Genomic DNA, 21,394 nt, shown 5'->3' on the forward strand with positions numbered 1-21,394 from the left:
ATTTTTCTACCGCCAACATTAACATTACATTTCAATGCCTACGAAATTCCATACGAGCTAAAAAACGTTAAAAACTGAAATAACCCATTATGTTGAAACCCCTCATCCCTTATTTCCCACGGTATCACAGCTGTCAGGTAATAATGGTCACAATTATATTTTATAGGAATGCTTTAATGCCTTGACACCTAAATAAGTATTTATTACAAAACTGATCAAAGATTTAAATTTTAATTCAGTTTTTGAACTGGTTTGTTAGTCATTTTAACCGAGATTTAACCAGAAATGATTGGAATTTTTATTGAATTCGCTGCAGTAGTGCAAGTGAAATTCAATAAAACCATTCGAATAGGAAAGCGTGTAGTGGTAATTACGTAGCAGCTAATAAAAAAGTGTATTTGATTAAAAATTCTCACTTTAAACCTGCTCGTAAAAGAAAATATTTCAATAAAACATATTCACGTCAGGTTTTCATATTTAATATTATCAATTTAGTAATTTTACATTAAAATTGATTAAATTGGCAAATTTGAGTTAAATCGAAATTTCAAGGATTTTAGATTGTTTTATTTAAATTCCTGGAACGAATTTATTCGTTTCTTTTTTTAACTAAAATAATATTCATGTTAACGGAATTGATTTAAATTCGATTTAACATGATATAATGAAATGTATGAAAATTGCATAAAAGAAGCACCAAATCAAACTACGTCGTATGTAATAGGAAATGAACGTCTCGTTTTTCTATTTACTTAAGACATTCACTTCTGGATGTTTACATAAAATGTTGTATCAAAAGTAGTTTGATTAAATATAAAATCGATTCAATTTCTGGATTAATCCAACCCGAAGTTTAATTACACCGAAACGTGCACCGTTAGTTGGGGTAAACATGTTAATATAACGTACGCATTTGAACCAGAATCGAATGACCAAAGCAATTACGGCCGTCGAGTACACTATTAGGTTGGCCGCAGAATGTATAATGAGCTGACCTCGGTCTCTAAACGCATTACGCTACACCACGACAAGCTCCAAGAAGGTTATTGAAGAGGTATGTGCAGGAGAAGAAAAGGTGGACGGGATAAACCTGCAAGTCTGGTTAGGTTTCTATCGAAACAGTGCCCACACGTACTTCTTGCAACCGCGGACATTGCCACTACGCCATTAGAACCAACATTTCATGTATTAAAAAAATATTGTTTACAACTATGTTTATACATAGTTACAAAACTTGTTTATACACCATTTACCAAAAAAGATAAGATTAGAGATAATAAATATTTATTTTTTTTTGTGAACCGATAACGATACGGTGTAATATTTATACTCACATTTTAGTGATGGTATACAACAAAATAGATAAAAAGCACCAAATAAAAACGAAAACGTTTAAAATAAACCCACTTTAAAAATCACCAGAAAAAAACTACGGCTTTAGGCGTTGACGAACAATGATCTCTTTTTTTTGTGCGTACAAGGACGACAAAAAGATGAAAAGGAGTACGAGACTGCGAAAACGATTTCGTTATAATAAACGAGCGCGTGTTACGAACAACGAACGTCTACACTACAAGACCAACGGAGCACGAATAACGTTAAGCTGCGTTGTTCGTTTGTGCTCTGCTGGTAGTCGTAGTCGTAGTGGTTGAGTGTAGTTCATTGCGTTGTGCGCGCTCTGTCTACTGCACACGATATCATCATATCGTCCCGTCGACAGAAAATTCTTACTTTGGTGTTAAAAAGAAAGAAATGAAAACTGAGAAGTGAGAAGGAATATTTTTATGGAAGAAGTATCGTAAACTTTAACGAACCTTAATAAGTTTATACTTTATGAGCACTCCAATTTAAAAATTGAAAAAAATAGGTCATTATGAAAGAAAGAAAAAAATTGTTTTACTTTTTTATTTCTAAAAATAGAAATATTAATAACAATAAGATTTAAAGTTAAATTAGCTAATTGGAAATCTTTTCATTCATAGATGGCAAATCAAAAGTTTTCTCGGAGTAACGATTCTGGGCGTTTGAGGGATGAAGAGCTAAACCACACAGGCGACTATAATGGTAATCAATTGTTGCAAATTTTTAAGGAATGGAACAATTCTGAAGAAAAATTTGTAGTAGATTCGTAATGTAATCAAATGGCTTAAATACTTCGGAGATGATCACTTCAATCGAGCTCTAATTCCGAAAAGACGCAATTGAATTCTGCAACCTCTGGAGCAACTAATAAAAGCTGTATAGTGAAAAAGTTGCTAGTGTTAGTAAAATAAATCCAACAGTAAACTGTACAATCGAAGAGTACAGAAACTTGAATTCTAGTTCTGGAACTATGTAGATAACAAGTTAAGGAAGCTGTGTTGAAGGAGTTTAATTGCTTCACCATCAAAACATTTGTGTGAACAAACAAAGCTTGATTCTTGCGATGAGTAGTCAATTTTGATCTTTGGACTCATCTTGAACCGTTAGCTTATGGATGAGGTCAGATAAACAGAAAAGTGGCAGCAAGCTCTGGCACGCTGCCGCAAAAAGCTTTGCTGAGAATTCTTTTATTGTGTAGGACGAAGTACAATAAATATATAAACTAGGTCAAAAGAAATTAGGAGCATTCGCCACATCAAAGGCTAGACTCTGACTCAGCTCTAAATGACTTTCCAAATTGCTATTTTTAAACTCTATCTGTATTATTATTATTATTCAGAGAATCAACATACACTACATAATTTCGTATATATTTGTAAATATTTGGAAAGAAACCTTTGGGTGTTATCTATCAATGTTTTATGTCGCAGCTACATTAAATCTTTTACGTTATGTATTTCTTTTACGTGGGGCTTTTCTTTTACGTTATGTATTACTTTATGTTATCTTACAATGTCTGCGGTTAGTATACATTAGTAATAATATACATTAGTATATCTGAAAAAGCTAGTGAGCACTGTTACTTTTCCTTGTATTTTTAAAAAGTATCAAATTAAAAAATTGTTACCACTACCACTCACTTTTAGAAATAATAGGATTCATTTAGTTCAGAAGTTTTATAATTATGAAATTCTCTGTGCATGTTTTCTACAATATTTCTGCGCGGAAAGGTTCAAAACTACCGAACATTTCAACCAAAACAGGCTTAATGATTAATTGTAAATATATCGTTTTAATAGTTTTAATAATACGTCAAGTCAAAATCGTATTTTGTACATGAATTAAATAAACCAATTGAAGAAAACATCCATTATAAACATGATAAAAACAGATCTGCTCGTGAGAATTTGGACTGTTAGAAGTCCGCTTTGGGTTGGGTAGTATTCAAATATAAAGAGAACTTTCGACAAGAAGGTTATTTTCAATGTTCACGAGGATTTATTAAAGCATAATGTGCCACCGACCATGTATAGTTGGATTAAAAGCACACTAAGCAAGATCGTTAAACTTATTATTAGTAATGCCATACTTAAAGAGAAGCTAACCATACACAAGCTCATTGAACGTCTTGTTGAAGCTAACTTTACAATGATTAGTTAAGCGGATCATTTGACCGTTCTTGTTAAACGTAACTCCACGTAAATCTTCATAACAGAAAATAAGAAGTACCAAAACTAATTGAGAAATAAATCGCGTAAACAATTACGTTTAACTGATTGCAAAACATTAACGAACAAAAATACTGTTATTTGCAAAAATTCCATCCGTCACTATGCAATGAAGTTAAATATCTACGCATAAAGTTGCATAATAAACTAAAATGATGATCTTAATACAATTATAAAGACGGGATAATTGTTAACTCGGGAAAACAAGGGTTTCTTGCAGTAACTCTTTTACCCAGCTTATTGACGTGCTTATTTCCCAAGCAAATTTCATTTCTCTTTATACACTAGAGTGTAACACAGCTATACATACGTTATGTATTGCTATTTAGAGTTGAAACTGCTTGCATACTGGTAAAGTCTTTTCTCTGAAGCTGACCTTGATAATATGATCAACATTTTCTGCAACCAATTTTGCCTGATTGATGGTGAGATCTTTGCGGAGCAAAGGGAGTTGAAACTTTTTTAATAGTGTTAGTTCATAGTTAATTATAACAATGTTATTTCCATCTAGGGCTAAGGAAGTCCTAGGTACTCTCAGAACTTCACCAGCGGACGCTGGTCCAACGGTGCTGTCGAGTGTTCTATTTTTATGTTTAATTTCCGTATTTCTGTTAATGTAACAATGGAGATCCAAAACATCTTGGTACATGATTGCACTCTGGAAGAATATGTAATAATTTTTTTAATAGGAATTTTGAGGTTGATCCATTTTCAGTTTCAGATGTTGAGGTATAAGCCTCAGTACTGTATAAAGAAGTAGACAAAGGAAAACCAACCTCAATTCTACTTTGAATATATGATAAGATTTATTTATATGACATTTGAGATCATATTAGTAGTATCATATAGGCATGTAAATACAGAAAGGTTCTCTAATTTATTATCTGGGTATTGTTTCCCATCGTCACACTATCATGGAGTATCTGGGCATTTGTTTCTACCTCAGTAACATACCTACAAGCCTTCAGAGTTCAACTACATCCCGAGATGTTTCGGAAACGTAGTCATGCGGCATTGTTTCGTTGTGTAATAGCGTGGATGCTAGGAAGTTAACCTTACAACTTCCATTGTTACAGTTAGTGGAATACAGAGACCCACCGCAGCCATTGAAAACATGTTAAATTACGCCCCTGTATATGTGTGAGTAGACATCCAGATTTTAGCTTTGAATACGGAAGTGATTGCATTAAGACTGCATATGTGTGAGGTGAGCCATACAAAAGTAGACATGGCAAATGATGCATTTAATACGTCGATGTATGGTTACGATGTATCATATAATATACTACAGTCCCGGAGTGCTGCTCTTTAGTGCGAGCTTCACGTTGAGTTGAGTAAGAGAACATAAAAATTCTATATTATAATCTTATTAAAGTACATAGATTTTCTCTTTAATTATTTTGGGAATTTATGTCATTAAAAAATCACATCATTAGCCAAAACTAAAACACATCTTCTCAGAATAAAGCAAAATTAATCAAGAAATTTTTTTTTAGAACTAGAAAATTGTGTCACATTGTCTGGACATTCCAAAGACACAACAATTTGTCCAATTACAAACGCTGGCAGTGGGAAACGGCGGCGTTGATCTCGCAACCAACCGGCAAACGAACTTTACCGCGTTTATTTTTAATTATAGTTCATAATTTTCAAGTTTGGCTTGGGGAGGGTTTCGTTTTTTCCGGGGAATTAACATTTGCGCTTGGCACTCAACATTAACATTTCGGCAACTGTCCTCAACGTGCCGCTGCGAACGTTTATTACTCAGCAGCACACGGAACGTTCGTAATAATTCATCGGGTTTCGCAGTTTCACTGATGTTTTACATACACCTTAAGTACGTAGCAAACAAATTACCCACATGCATCTTTCGGTCAAGTACAAACGGTTTATTTACCTGCTCTATGTACGTAAATACAGTCTTTCAAATTCGTATCATGTTTAGTACGTTTTGTATAAAACAAATTTATGTAATAATCAACAAATGGTTTTAAATGACGGAAAATATTGGTAACCTTAAACGTGACAAGATTATTACATATTATGTTGGCAAATATTCAATAAAACAGTTTTATTTTGTTTGAAATCGGTCCAGTGGTAATTTTATTATTCATATAACATATTATTTATAAATTATTATTTTGATATTTTTGGCACCTATCGAATGGTTATAATGATAAAACCGACTATATAATGTCGAGAATAAGATAACAATGAAACCGTTGTAATGTAAATGCAATCTTTTAAACAACTAAAACCTTCTTTTAGTACCTACTTGTTACATAGCGTAACAGTTGGCGTGCAATATGATGCCCATTATGCCTATTACCAGACTTCGTAATTATGCCCCTACATCTTGAGAACCGAAGATACAAAAGACTTTTTAAGGCAAAAAGAGAGCAACGCGAGGAAATTATTAGAAGAAAGGCAGTTTCGACTTGTAATAAAAATCTTTACACTCACAGATGATACAAAATTAGTTTAAAATAATAAGAGTGTGGGCCTAATAAATCATTACTTTTATTTTTGTCACATTGCCTGAACATTTCAAAGACAAAACAATTTGTGAAAATAAAACCGAATTTATATTAATCACGAAAAATTCATTCCAAATACAAAGCACATTGTGAATTATCAATACATCCTGCGATGACGTCAACACCTAAAAAGTTCGTGAAAAGATCATCTTTCCATGAACACCAGCCTCCTCTTGTCATAGGTTGAGTTGCTTTTACTCAACACATCAGCAACTTTAAAAAGCGAAAAAGCTTGATTGAACCAGAGTAAATCCGAAGAAGCCAAAGAGTCGATGTCCACTTTTGTACCAATCCTTGAAGTTCAAACTATCAAGATCGATGTCCAAATTGTATCTCCTGTTAAACCGGTAAAAAACTTTTGCGGTTGAACGCCAAAATTTGAGGCCTGAGTTAGGTGAGTTTCTGTTTCAGTTTCTAAAAATTTGGTAAAAGGATCAAATTACCTCATAGCATTCAGAACATTGAAAAGTTCAACAAATATCGTGTGATCTCTGAAAAAGCCTTCACCACCTTTCTGTGAAAGACGACCTAAGAGGTTTGTCTGAGGCTCTGTCAGTTACTGGAGAATACAGAAAGCTGAACAGAATATGTTGTCAAGGACATCAAGCATGAGCTAAGTTAATCATTACAAATTTATCACGCAAAGCTGAGGTAAACATTTGTCTGTATCTTCGTTCTGGTTACTGGTAGGTTCTGTGTATTGATGTGTGATGACTACCATAGCAACATTTAGAGCATTTCCACCAAATCTTCAAATGTTTGCAACTACATAAACAACATTTCTTCAACAAGAAATGTTTATTTTGAAATAACTTCTTCGATTATCCAAGTTACTAAAGAATAAAAAGACTTTGTTTTCGGCGATACCGATAAGATTATAAAACTTCCACTCGATGGTAGATGCAGATGAAGTCGTATCAACAATTAAAACTTCATCGCCTATAGTTGGAGGAGAGATTCCTCTTACAAACTGATGTCAGTAAAAAACGGATAATGATAAATGATAAAAAACTATCATTTGTTAGCGCTTGATTTACCAAAATACCATCTCTCTACTACCAATATCGTTCCATACATCTCTCAAAGTCTTATCATTACCACAATCATTCAACTTAGATGCCACTTTTAGTATAATCTTTGCTATCCCTCATGATCGACCTCATCTCAATCAACATCGCCCCGTATTATTTTCCTAATACATGCCCAGCTACTTGCAATCTTATCCTTCAGCACATCTTTCACCATTGTCTCTGATATCTTTTAATGTTGTTCTTAACATCTTTAGTCATAATTTTATTTACTCTGCATATCGTCTGCGCAGACTGTGAGACATCTGTCACTTCATCTTCTGCGTTTCCCAATATCGTCCCTGATATCTTTTTAATTGTAGCCCAACTACAAATTCAATGTACTTTCAACATCGTAACAAGCAACTGTCAATATCATCCTTAACTACTATCACATTCCTCGTATCTGTCAAAGCCATCTTTTGTCTTCCTTAACATCAACTTTGGTCTCCTAAACATCGCTCGTGTTATCTCTAAACATCATCCCTCAATATCAGTGTGACTATTGCCAATGTAATTCACATTGAATTTTGATATCAATTCAAGAATTATTATATTAGTTGTATAAGAGTTGTGGAATGTTGGTTCTGCTGAGAGATATAAAAATGACTCTTGAAAAGGTGGAGTTGTTGGTGCAGTTAAAGTGCGGGATAGTACTGGAGAAACAACGAGGTGGACAAGAGAAGTTGCGCCATTACATCTTCAGCTTTAAATATTCAAGGTGGGAGAGATGAATGTGGCCTGAGTGAGTAGAAAGTTGAGTAAAATAATGAGACCGATGATTTGACTTTAGGCCAAATTTGGAATCATTACTAAAACTCGTCTTATAAATACTCCAGCCTATCACTTTATTTAACTAATTTATTTAATTAATCTGCAACAGTTTTTTGCATCGATTACAGTAAATTCTGAGGGATACTTAATTGGTGGGATAGTCTTGATAATTAGTCTAGTATAGCTTAGTTTAAGTTTGGGCATATCGCCAAGTCCATAAAGATAAATTTAAATAGCAGGGAAAGGTATCTAACATATTAAAGCTACTTAGCTATGTCAGAAGAAATTCATGGAAGATGATGATTCCTAAATCACTGAGACGATGAGATTTTTTACATCTATATTGTGTAGTCATTATTGATCCAAAGTGATTTTGAAACTTATGATATATCATTAAAGTTTTATGATTTTAATATTTCAGGGATTAAGACTAAAAAGTTTCTTTTTGCAAAACCAACTACAAAATACGTAGAAAGGAATAACGGTTGTTGCAATGCAGGAACTGTAGAAAATTTTTGATAAATCGACCACTGCAAGGGAAATTAAAACAACGTTGTCTTTGCTTTTTTTTAACCAAGCTTTCAGAATTAACTTAATTGCTTCTTTAGGGTAAAAAATGGAAGCGTATTAAAACCAAGTATATATTAACAAACCTAAAGCCTGGAGACTAGATTAACATTTGGTTTTTCATACGCTTTCATTTTTTTACCCTGGAGAAGGAATAAATTAACTCGAAAGCTTGGTTAAAAACAACAAGGACAACATTGTTTTAATTCCCCTTGCAGTGATCGGTTCCAACTGCAAAATAATTAAAAACAAATACTTATTGTTCCTATTGAAATTAATCCAGAGTAAAATTGAAACGTTTCCAGTAGTTTCGATTAATTTCAATAGTTTGTTCCGCCAAAACTAAAACTGATTTCACAAAATAAAATTTATTTCAAGGATTAAGATTTTTTTTTGTAATTCGGAAAAGTGTACTAATAAATTTTGGATCGTCAAGCATAAATCTTGCGAGAACCTAGCACTTTACAACATTTTATTTAAAACATACAACTCTCGGAAACAATTTTGTAGCAAATTGTTGAATTTTTTTATATCTTTAAGTACGATGGCCAGCGAAGATTAATATCATCTCGTAACTAAATTTATGCGCATAATAAATTTTTGATACTTAGTTGTTTGCGTTAAACTTGATAAAATTGAAAATTTTATTTCACTTTTATTTTATTTTCGTGGACTTAAAAAACTTTCTTTATTACTTTAATTCATAAATCATTCATGAGGGTTCTAAGAAGTCTCGAGTTCAATGTAATAAGAACTAAGTAACTGTAAAACCACAGTTAACATTAATGTTTAACATTGTCTCAAATTTTAAAACCTTAAATAAAAATTAAACGAATATCGCTTCTAACACCGTTAAGATGTGTGTAAATAGAATTTGGGCTCTTTATATTTAACGTGGGTTGTCAATAAACATCATTAATCACATCCACTTAAGATGGAAAAAAAATATTAAAAATGATTAACCTCCTTTTAACTTTGGTGATATTTTAAACTCAACATTTATTATTATTTTACTAATTAATGCTTATATTTTGGTGTACCACGAAATTTATTTGAGTTAATCCACATAAAACTAGGTTTAACGATAAAGCTTCATATGCAAAAATAAATTCACGTTATTTTTGTCGGTATATTTATATTAATAGGACCGCCTATCAAACTAAATTTACTCTTAAACGATCTATTAACACGATCCACACATTAAAGAATTAACCTGGCGAAAAGGGTGAGAGTATTTTTAGGGCTGCTACGTCATCGAAAATCCCGACAAACCGACGAGACAAGATAAATGAGCAAATAAAAGACTTCATGACACGAGAAAAGAGTGGTAGCAGTATATAAACCAAGACTGACTAGAAACTAGAAAGCACTCACCTCAAATTAAATCAATGTCGAAGGATACCGCCAAGACTCTTCTCAGCGTAGTCCCTCGGAAGTAGTTGGAGTAGTTTACGGTCTGCAAGAGAAAACGTCAAAATGTTAAAGAAACATCGTCTCGTTGTACATCCATAAAGTAGCATACATCTCGATGGTTCTTAAATCTAAAGTGTGTTGCAACAACCATTGAGAGGTATGTAAATATGATGGTTTAAATGTATATATATGTATATAGATGATGGGTTTTCTCACTTGGAACATCTATGACGGAAGATGTGCTTTCACCGGAGGACGTGTACGAACTGACCAAAGTTCCTTGATACAATCATTTTATCAACGCGAAAAAGGAGTAGTAGTAGCGTTGGCCATATGCATTGGACCGCCTCTATGTATACGTGGTCACAATTGATTGTTGACATGTCACCATGGAAACTCGCCTAACGAATACAAACACAAAGGGCACACCGTTTGCCCCGGCTTTCTAGGAAGGACCATTATTACACTCAGACAGTCCTTGTTTAGTTCTTTAATTTTTAATGTACCGGGAAAATTTTCAATAAATTTAAAAATGTTCTTCCTGTTTAATTTTTCAACATACCCCTCAATTAGATTAAATCGATTTCGCCAACTAAATCCACTCAATTAGTTGGAATCGTGGGCGCCAGAAAGAATTTCAAAACTAAACATGAAACGCAAAAATAGCGAAAGTTTCTAGGGAAAAGAATCCGGTCGTAACGTTACGACACAGTAACACAGGATGTTGTTCCTTTTTATTTTTTTTTATCTTGATGGCTTAAACGACACGGGGACCGTGTTTATGTCGTTCTGACTACAAGTTAAAAAGTATCTATAGATTATATTCGTAAAAATACGGCTCATTTCGAAAATAACTTCTTACTACGATTTTAGTTTATAAATAAACCGGTGTTGAGTATTTTTGAAATCTAATTGATTGATGTGGTGATATTTCAGTAATAAAATAAAGGGGACCTTGCATTGTGTATTTATGGCGTAATTATTTTCATATTCGCGCAATGGTGTAAAAAGTGTGTAAAAAATTAATAGAATGCCAATTGGATGTGGAGGCGTAAATTTTTCAAACAGCAATTGGATCAAATAATTATTTTTTCATAAAAGCAATTTTCAATTTATTATTTTAATGCTATTAAATAGAACAAAGTTTAGAACAACTCATAACAAGGTAACCAAAACTCGTCTATAGATCAATGAAAAGTTGTATCAGGAGTTTATTGTATAACGAACTAGTTTTTCATAGATCACACCACTTTAGACTATGCATGTTAGGATTAAATAGTTCAACCTACGACAAACTACTTTGGCCTATTAATCAATTCATACTTCATACTAAACTAATACCGGCTAGGGTGGTCTGGGCTAAATTGCTTTTATCCCTTTTAACACAATGAAAGTTTCTTGCCCATTACAGTACAAGATGAGCCAAATTGGATTTTGCCTAGGCAAAACTAGTTTAGTTTGAAATCGAGCTTGACCGATAAAATGTACCTACAGTGGTGGTCATATAATTAAGGACAGCATTTTTCAGTTTAAAACGTTGTGCTCTTTTTACTAAAATGTTAGATCTGTTTTCTTAAAAAAAAAGAATTATGTCTAGTATCCTATAACTCGTGTTAATTGAAAAAGAAACGAAAATAATGTGCTCATAATAACTTAAAAAATAAATATTGATTATTTTAGCTTGGACGGCTAATTAAGGACACTTCAAAATTTTCAAATATACTTAAAAAGTTTACATTTTATACATAAATTTTCCTGGCTCGTATTATCACGCCAAGTAACTTTCATGGCGTGTAACGGAAATCCAGGCCCAAGAAAACTACTCCAGCAGAAGATCGCTTAATTTGCAGAACAAGCAGAGCCAATCCCTTTTTTGAGTTCTAAGCAAATTCACGGCGAAATAACGGCTCAATTAAGTATTGAAATATCAACGCGAACCATAAGACGTCGACTATTGGAAAGTCGACTCCGTGGATGCATTGCAAGGAAAAAGTCACATGTATCGAATAAGAATTTAAAGCGTCGAATTCAGTTTACAAAGGAACACATCGAAAAACCACTATGGAGTTATGAATCAAAGTTCAACTTGTTTGGATCAGATGGTAAAAATATGTACGACGCCCCCCAAACAAGGAATTAGACTCTCGGTATACTTTAAAGACCGTAAAGCATGGTGGAGGAAATATTATGGTTTGGGGTACATTTTTGTGGTTTGGTGTGGGTCCTGTTCGTCGGATAACTCAATGAATGGGCCAACATTTATGCAAAGACATCATGGCGAATAATGAAGCTATTTGCTGACGAATATATGCTTATCCCATTCGCTTTTATACAGGATAACGAGCCAAAGCATACTGATAGAAGCGTTAAAGCATGGGCTTCTGCCGAAAACGTTAATGTTTTGGATTGACCTGCCCAGAGTCCCGACTTAAATCCAATTGAAAACCTCTGGGCAGATATTGAAAGGGCCCTGGAAAAGAAAATAAACAAATATGCTGACGAATTGTTCAAAAATGTAAAGGAAATATGGCAGAATAGTCTTCCTCGACGGTACAAAAACTTAAATTAAGGGGTTATCCTACTAAATATTAGATTTAAATGAAAATTTACATTTAAAACGTTAATTAATTAATTTTTAATAAAATAGCCAATGTGTATTTATTTTATTTTTTAAGTTATCAATTATGTATTATTTTCGTTTTTGTTTCAATAATTACATGAATTATAAGATAATAAACATTATTTTTTTCGTTCAAGAAATTGAATAAAGCAATTTAATAAAAAAAACTCAACATTTTAAAATAAAAAATGCTGTCCCTATTTAAATGACCACCACTGTATATATTTCATGTTAAGTTTTTTCAGACCACAAAAGGTACATACTTTCTCCTTCAGAGATTGCGAGAATTCACCTTATTAATAATAATTTGTTGCAAAAACATAAGTTTGATTAAAAACATCGGTTTCAGAATCATCGTGCACTGGTTTAGCACAACGAAGACGTAAATCGAGCAGGCAACACATACTTCTACAAAGTGGAACAACAGTCTGGAAACGTCTAATTTATTCCTAAATGGATAACCAAAATCGTACCAAACTTGAGATATGCTTATTTTAAGATACGGTGATAATAGATTTATAGCTTTCCTAATATCATGAGTTACTTTGGATTTTTGAATACAACACCTTGTCATTATTGGAATTTATGTCTGCCTAATTCAAGCTGATTGATGCTGTTTCTTAGTTAGTAGCTCCTGACATGTTCCAGGCATTCTTTCGCACCTCATTCCATCGTGCTCTGGGTTTTTCAATTGATCTCTAACTCCCAGGCTGTCCTTGTTGTGTGTTATTTGGTACTCTTTCATCCGGCATCCTCTGAACATTTTTCATCCTCCGGCATTTGTGCTGATTGTTAGATACCTCGGTTTTTTTCTTTTTTTTTTCTGTTATGTTTGTTAAATTACTTATGCAATTTGAGATACTGATTTAAGTTTTTTTGTGTCCTCTTTTTTTTCTTTCTTATTGTATTTTTTTAGTGGCACAGCTTGAATTGGGTTTGTCCTGTGCTGTGTCCCGTGAGCGTAAATAAATAAATAAACATGCCCTGCTTATGTTAACCGATTGAGCTTTTTTTATAGTACTATACGAATCATGGTTTTATACACCCTAATTTTGGTTTTTCTGTGAATATCTCTGGATTACATTATGGACAGTGTGGCGTAATATCTCCTTTGCTTTGTTGTTGTTATATTACAAACTACGTATGTGAACTCTTGTACCACTTCAAAGTTGTATTCGTCTATTACGATGTTCCGTAATATCCGATTTTGTGGTTACCTGCTCTGTGCTAGGAGTTTGGTTTTTCTCATTGATTTCCAGACCGATTCCCTTAGCTTTCAAGTTCCCTGAAAGACTCATATCTGTTACCTTTCTTGCTAGTATGTTGATGTCGTCTACATACATGTCGAAGTCTAACAGTATTAATAGAAGCTTACTTCTATCTATGTTGTTGTAAGCTTTTTGGAGTCGATGTATAATTGGAATATGTCTATGTCGTATTTCCTGAATTTCTCATTTATTTGTCGGACGCTGAATCTGGTGAGGTATGTTAATATTTTCTCTGCCAAATGTTTAAACTTGTTTTTAACGATGGTTGTGACTATCTTTATAGTTTTCACATAGTAATTTGTCTCCCTTTTTATGTATTGGGTGTATCACTTGTTTTCCATTCCTCTGGTATCTGCTCGGTAACCCATATTTTATTTATTAGACTGTGTATAGCCTTTGAAATTGAGCTACCCCTTTTTTAATGAGTCCGGTTGGAACGTTGTCTATTCCTGGCGTTCTATATTCAGTTCAACTTGACTAACCATTGGGTTTAATAAGTCCATGGAAGCAGTTTTTCCACTTTTCTGGGATACTCTCGTTATTTGCTAAAACTTCTCCGGTTACGAGAAAATTAGACATTTCCAGTATTTGTTCCACTCTGTGGCGAAGGTTTTACGAACCTTAACGTATCTATTGCAATCATATGGTACTTACATAAAAACTTACCGTCACCAGATTACAATTAATGCCACACAAAATAATCTAAATATATTTAAGTTTTTACTGTGTTTTTTATTTAATTATAGTTAGGCTAAATTAAGAATCACCAGTGTATATGAAAAGTCTACAACTAAAGATAATTAAGTGATTATTATCCGAATATGTAGCTACTTCTTTACATCATCGATTAATCTTTTAAATCATTATGATGCACAAAGGTAATACTATTTTGTTTTATAGGGTATTGATAAGTTATTATTTATTTATTTATTATTTGGGATAGGAACAGGGAGACCCTACAATAGTATCCATTAATAAGACAAAAGAATAAAATATGAAAACACAAAGAAACTCCGAATTATAGTATTCACATGAGCATACGCAGTTTAATTAAATATAAAAAAATAATACTAGTCTACATAAAACTATACAATAATTAACTTAAAAGTAAACTTCCTTTGCAGATGTTAATAGACACCAAAGTTGAAGTCAAATTAAAACTGAATTGTCATTGACAAATTGTTAAGTTTGTTAAAACTTTACGGAACGACGCAAGCGATAAAGTAAAAATGTCACAGTTTGAGCAGTGACGATGGTAAGTTAGCATTATTCGAGGAATCGAGGAATTATAATGAGCGTTTGTTGACGAAGCGAGTAGTCGGAACAAACATTGATCTCGTGTGGGATAATTCGGAATAGCAAATGAAATTTGTCTCACAAGTTCAGGCGAGTCAACTGATTTGCTGATCAATTTATGCAGAAATAACACACCATTTACCGTATGTACAGTACGGTAAGCTGAACTTGTGAGCCAAGTAGCATACAAATCTTCTCTGCAAAGCCTCAATACGGTCAACATTCGTAGCATACACAGTGGAACCCTGTACTAACAACCGAAGCGTAATCAAGAACACTGTTAACAACTGTTTAATATGAATAAAGTTTTAATGCAATGTAGATTAGTAAAAGGTCTTGATATTCTAATGATGACCCATAGGTGCCTGTTTATTTTACAGCGTAATTCCTCAACATGATAATTGAAAAGTAATTTAGAATCCAGGACAACGCCAAGATCGTTCAGCTTTGATAATACATTCAAGGGTCCAAGCCTATAAGTGAAATTCACTGGGTATCGTTTTCTGCTGGATGCAATTTGATTGCATTTGTCGTAATTTAAGTAAAGAAATTTTTTTGGGCAATAAATTTGTAATCTGTCTAGAACACTTTGTAACCTTTGACAATCAGAAGTGGTGGAGTGAGCTTTCGAGCATTTTTATCCATTATAATTAGCACGAGTAGATACTAGCTTCGACAGAGGACCATCACGTAAAACGCGTGACCAAACTGACAGCGGCTGCATTACATATCAACATGACTATTAAATTAAACAAGGTTACAGCATGAAAACGTTAAGAGTAAGTCGTTAGAATGTGGAACGCCATGACAAGTTAGGTAAGTTAAAATCGCCAACAATTAAAAGACTAACATCAGGATTTTGGTCACAAAGGAACTGCAATTGGTGAAGAAATACTGATAAATGTAATTGATCAGTGGGGGCAAGATAAACATAACACAAAAACACACGCGCCGAGCAACTTTGCACGCACAGTCACAAATCTACAGTCGCTGTAGAGTATTCTGGTAAAATTATTACAGAAATATTCTTTCTTGCGGTTACAAGACTCTTCCTCCATCACACTTAAGAATGTCCGAGGAATTTGTATCTCTTCTATAGATAATATCAAGTGCATAATAATAGAAGGGCGTATGGAACGATTTACAATTTTCTGTGAGACAAATCAGATCATATGAAAAGTGCATCGAGTTGAGGTAGTCAGCTTGTTACAGCATTACCATTATTGAACCTTTCTTTGGTCAGTTTTTGATGTTAAACCTGTCATTTAGCATAATAGCAGCTATTTTCTTTTTTGAGATGTGTGTAAACCATGAACAGCAAAAAAAAACCTTCTAAGATTGCAACGACAAGAAAAACTCCTGGTTCTAGCTACTTTATTATCACTTTCCTTCCTTAAATTGATTTTGTATTCATCCATTTTTCTGGGTTGTATTAGGCCAGGTCGAGTTTGTCTTTCATTGATATGGTTAAAAATCAGATATAAATAATATTTTATTAAAAGGATGTGTGGCTGAAGAAAATAAGTATCTCTTTAGAGATGTATCCCATAACTACTCATCTTTTTAACTACAACTCTAGCACGAACTGTACCGGAAGAAAACGCACCACCGACAACAGAAGATTCACTCTTTTTCAAAGAGACTGTACGACGGACACAGTTTGGGAAGTGAGCAACCACTTCTAAAGAACGTACTCTAAAATATGCATTTAATTAAGGTTCAGTAAGTACCAATTATACTCAATATGATGCAAACGTCAGAATCATAATAATCATTTGATTAGCAATCAGTTAACTTAGTCGATAACGGACGTTAATCGAGCATTCTAAAACTATATCTTAATTAAGTTAATTCTGTTTGTCGATTAACGTTCCATTAAAGTTGTGTTAAACCTTTTTCTGTTCTATTGCGACTTTAACACCGAGTTAACGTCCCATTAATGCCAGGTTAAGATCTTTATTAAAAACTGAATGTCGTCATTGGTCGATTAATCATTTGATTAAAATCTTATTAAAGCCCGTTTTCTATGGAAGTATTTTGCACTAAGTTTGTGTTCTAGAAATGCCTAATTTGTAACTTTCATGCCTCATGTACTTGCCTACCTTAACCAAAAATGTTTATAAAAGAACTGTTATTATATAATTTTTAATCATTTTTACAACACTTGGTATGTCAATATACCAATATCTGCTAAATATGCTGTTCAGCTAGATTATAAAAAAAACTATCATATCAACACTGTTTATTAGCATTATCTTTTCGGAGAACAACGAACAAAACATTTTAAAAATACAGTGTCATATATTTTGTTTCTTTTTTATAATAATGTTTTTATAATATACAAATCTTAAATGAGGGCTAAGTTAAGAATTAATTCTTACCATAATCAAACACGAAATCTCATGGAACGCAAATTTTAAAACAACACTTCGTGGAATAATAAATTAACTTAAATGGGTTCTATTACGTCTAAAAACGAAAATCTATCTAAAACGGATGTGAAAAAAATTGTGTTACTATTAAGATAATAAACTCATCATAAAATTGGCATCCTTTCCATGTCGTAATTCGTTTATCTCTTCCTCAAATTTTCACATACATATTTATTTTAATTTTTTTTTTCTCATCGCCGAAAATAGCAACAACGGCAAACGACGCAATAACGTGTTCGAGGCTTGTTTACGAAATTGGGGACATTGAAAAATTTGCTTTTTGTACACATATTTCGAATATCAAGACCGTTGTTGTTCCCATTGAACAAACGTCAAAACTCGAATGCGAGTGCAGTTACATGGTGTGTATCGATGGTAGTAAAGAACGGAATTTCTAAACGTTTACCGTTTGCGATTGAAAATTTGTTTTGGGTAGCCGGTAAATGTACATGAAAAATGGAAGAAAAAAATTAAAAATGAGCCGACATCCATAAAGTTTTATTAACCTCGTTGATTTGTTTATACGAACTCTGTACAGGATGTTTTTGGCGGTTGCGAGAGGTTTATGCAGGAATTTTTAGATTTATGACTACTAAGTGAGAATATGTACACAACGTGGTTCCGCGGGAGCTTTGATTTCATTTACCACAGCTACCAGTTTTTATTAACTATCATTAATAAAAATCGTATAAATAGTTTGTTAATTTCTATTTGTAACTTTTCATTATCGACATCTGTAATAATTAACTTCCAATTTTCAATAGCGTATAATTACAAAAATCATAAGAAAAGGAACGGAGTTAATGAGGATAATAAGAAAGTACTAAATAGCGTGCTAAACCCCCAGAATGGAAGTATTCATAATCGAGAAGTCATTGAATTATTAACCTAAATAGGAAATCGATTGATAGAACGGCTGCACAAACGAATATTCTATACTATTAGTATGTCCCCCATATTCATTCGATCCATTTTTAGCCGATAAAACATGCGAGACATCGTTACCCATCGTAGAAATTCTACCTAGAGAAAAATACTTAGGGTTAAAGTGGTATTTTTCAGTAAAACCACATGGTTGGTTTACCACTGCAAAGTAGGGATTATAACAGTTGGTCGTTTCTCGCATTCATTTGTGGCCGGAGCAACTATCTAATAACAGGTTACGTCTTGTATCGTATGTCCAGGACGACAGACTGTGTCCTAATGGGTTGGCTCACATAATGAATATTAAACGGATCCCCACAGAAGTTTTAATAGTGAATTACTACGTGGACTAACACGAATGGGGGTTCTATATTTGAACGTGTGAGAAACCTCTCTTTCTAAAGACTATAATAAAATTGTCGATAAAATATGCATCTGGTGCATGTAGAATCTTTTGGTTATGAAACGAAGAAGAGGACGTCATCTTTGCCAAACTGCATTTTAAGTTTATTCTTTTGGCTAGGATAAGATCGGACGAACGTGTATTGCAGACGAAGACAGCTATCTACAAGCTGTTTTAGTGTAAATATCCCCGGGATACGGCTTGATGATGACGACATCGTAGCTTATTTATAAGAAACTACTTTCGCAAGAATCCATGTCAAAGGGTATCTATACATATAAAAGAACGTTTTGTAATCCACCATATAATCTAGCGTAGAATATAAAGATGAAGGTAACTAAATCGTAAATTCGGCAATTTTATCCCAGGTGTGGAGGTTAGTAACGTTTGTTCTCATCAAACTTGTAATAGATGTACAAAGTGAACAATTTGGCCATGATCCAGTCACGAGAGTTAAAACATTATCATAATGATATCATGACACAATACCTTTAAATAACAATTTGAGTGACACATTCTTTTATAATTTACGTTTTAAAATAGAGATTGATTTTAATTTTTATCATTAAGAATGTAGAATAGAAAATTTGTTTAAAAATTAGTTTTATAATTAATTCCTAGACTTTACACTTTCAACATTATATGAAGTGTTGACATGAATCAATATGAAATAATGGTGTATAACGTGACATGCTCGAAAAGTAGCGATTTTTTGATTTAACATTTAATTATAAGTTTTGATAGTTTACTTTTTAAGAAATACATTATTATTTCTAAAAATAATAATTGATTTAAGTTGGCAGCACGCAATGAATTAATACAACATAGAAAAACACACGAGTAAGCAGAATGATTAGGCGATTTGTAAATTACACATCGATCTAGAAAATCTCTGGCAAAGACCGAGAACTATTGAGAAAATTTTTGTGTGAAAGCTGAGGGTTGCTTCTTTATCTAAAAGAATATAAGTATATTGGTGGAGAATATTAACAGTTTCATTTAACCGTTAAAAATAAAGTACATCCAGGTCACTCATTTTTTTCTCATAAATGGGACTTTAGGATCAATAAAAAATAGGGAACAAAAGGTTTCTGAAAACAACTATTTCCAACAGGCCATAAAAGAAATTAAGTCGAAACGCATAAAAAAATTTCTAAGAAACTAGATAGCAAAAGATAATTATCGTAGTAACTATTCTTACCTGCTATTTCAGGTGAATTTTTGCTTTTATAAAGGCTTTCCATAGATTATATCATTCCTTTTGAATTCTGATAGGTTTATTAAAGTGATTGAGAATCAGAATGTAGATAGATTGCCAAATTTGCATAAGAAAACTGTGTCAAATGATGACATGTGGAAGAAACGTTTCATGTCGTATCCGCTGGGGTTTAAGAAATGGTTGCAGTGAGATTCCAAAACTTTTAAAGGAGTTCAACACGATGGCACATTAGAAGATATAGGATCGAGTAGCTCATTAGCAACCAATCACTGTAAAATCCAACAGATTCTCAAACTACTCACAAATTTCTCTGCGGTCCTTAATATGTTAATCAGGTTTCAGGCAAGAGATCTTGTGGAAACAAAACACGGCAAGAAAACAGTAGAAATGACTTAGAAATCTAAAATGCTACAAATGGGTTGTTGGAATATAATTTTGTGAGCCAACAGAGAACAGAAAGTCATTATTGAATAAAATAAGCACGAAGTTGACATGCACACAGTATCGGAATTAAAGAAAAATACAAGGAAAATATTAGATTCACGATGAATCCATTTTCTTCGGGACGGTAATATACAGGCTGTCTCACTTAAAACTCCCAGGCCAAGTATATCTGGAATGGGTTCAGATATTTTAGTTTTATAAGAAGTTTTTGTTAGAGGACCTAAATGCCTTTACTTCTTAAGTATTATTACTTTTCACAAACCTTTTATAAGGTTATGTAATAGAACATCAAAAACTGTGCAGCTTGATTAATTTCAAAAGTTAGTAAATTCGAAGATATTTAATTTAAAGAAGAAATAAAAAAGTAACCCCCGTGGTCACACCCAACATAGATATTAAGAAAGTTATCTCTTTCTGCCAAAATTGTAAATTCAACCAAGAACTGAAACTTACGGATATCGTCGTTTGTCGCATATGTTGAACAAAATTGCACCTATACAGCAAAAATTTATTTGTTTATAAAATTCGATGGCACGGCGTAATTTGTGTGTCTTCCCTTAATAGCCGCAATGATTTATATGGGTTGGCATTTATTATTTGCTAATTTTTCTCTCTGTCGTTTCTGTTTCTTTAACGTTCCTAAATTTGTAAGGTTATTATATTATACATAATATATATGAAAATTATTTTACCAATTTTTGGCAGCTGCCAATTAAAAGTCATTTTTGGTATAATGGCATTTCAAAATTTGTGTCATTTAAAAAAAAAGCCCAGAAAAATCCTTGGTTTCGTAAAACATCTGGCTAAAATTTGGAGCCAACTAACGGTTAATTACAGTTG

The 21,394-nt window shown here is 33.0% G+C and overlaps 1 protein-coding gene and 1 long non-coding RNA gene across 5 annotated transcripts in view; one reads left to right on the top strand and one right to left on the bottom strand.

Annotated features, from left to right (window-relative positions):
* LOC111423954 (Heterogeneous nuclear ribonucleoprotein K) overlaps window positions 1–21,394 on the bottom strand; it is a 107,402-nt gene that overhangs the window by 65,825 nt on the left and 20,183 nt on the right. The window contains exons 2-3 of one of the 3 annotated variants that reach the window (XM_071197873.1): window positions 12,360–12,418; window positions 9,910–9,991 (exon numbers count right to left, since the gene is read on the bottom strand). The gene's annotated coding sequence lies outside the window, so the exon portion shown is untranslated. Of the gene's footprint in view, window positions 1–1,334; window positions 1,621–9,909; window positions 9,992–12,359; window positions 12,419–21,394 lie in introns of those variants that run through there. The other 2 variants (XM_023057341.2, XM_023057355.2) reach the window with 2 other exon arrangements.
* Window positions 9,987–10,485, top strand: LOC111423998 (uncharacterized). Of its 2 annotated transcripts, none has more exons than XR_002707561.2 (2): window positions 9,987–10,105; window positions 10,148–10,485. It is a non-coding gene; the product is annotated as an uncharacterized lncRNA (long non-coding RNA). The 2 variants fall into 2 exon arrangements; XR_002707562.2 differs by having other exon boundaries at window positions 9,987–10,081.

This window comes from Onthophagus taurus, chromosome 7 (assembly GCF_036711975.1).
Source record: "Onthophagus taurus isolate NC chromosome 7, IU_Otau_3.0, whole genome shotgun sequence".
Taxonomy (NCBI): domain Eukaryota; kingdom Metazoa; phylum Arthropoda; class Insecta; order Coleoptera; family Scarabaeidae; genus Onthophagus; species Onthophagus taurus.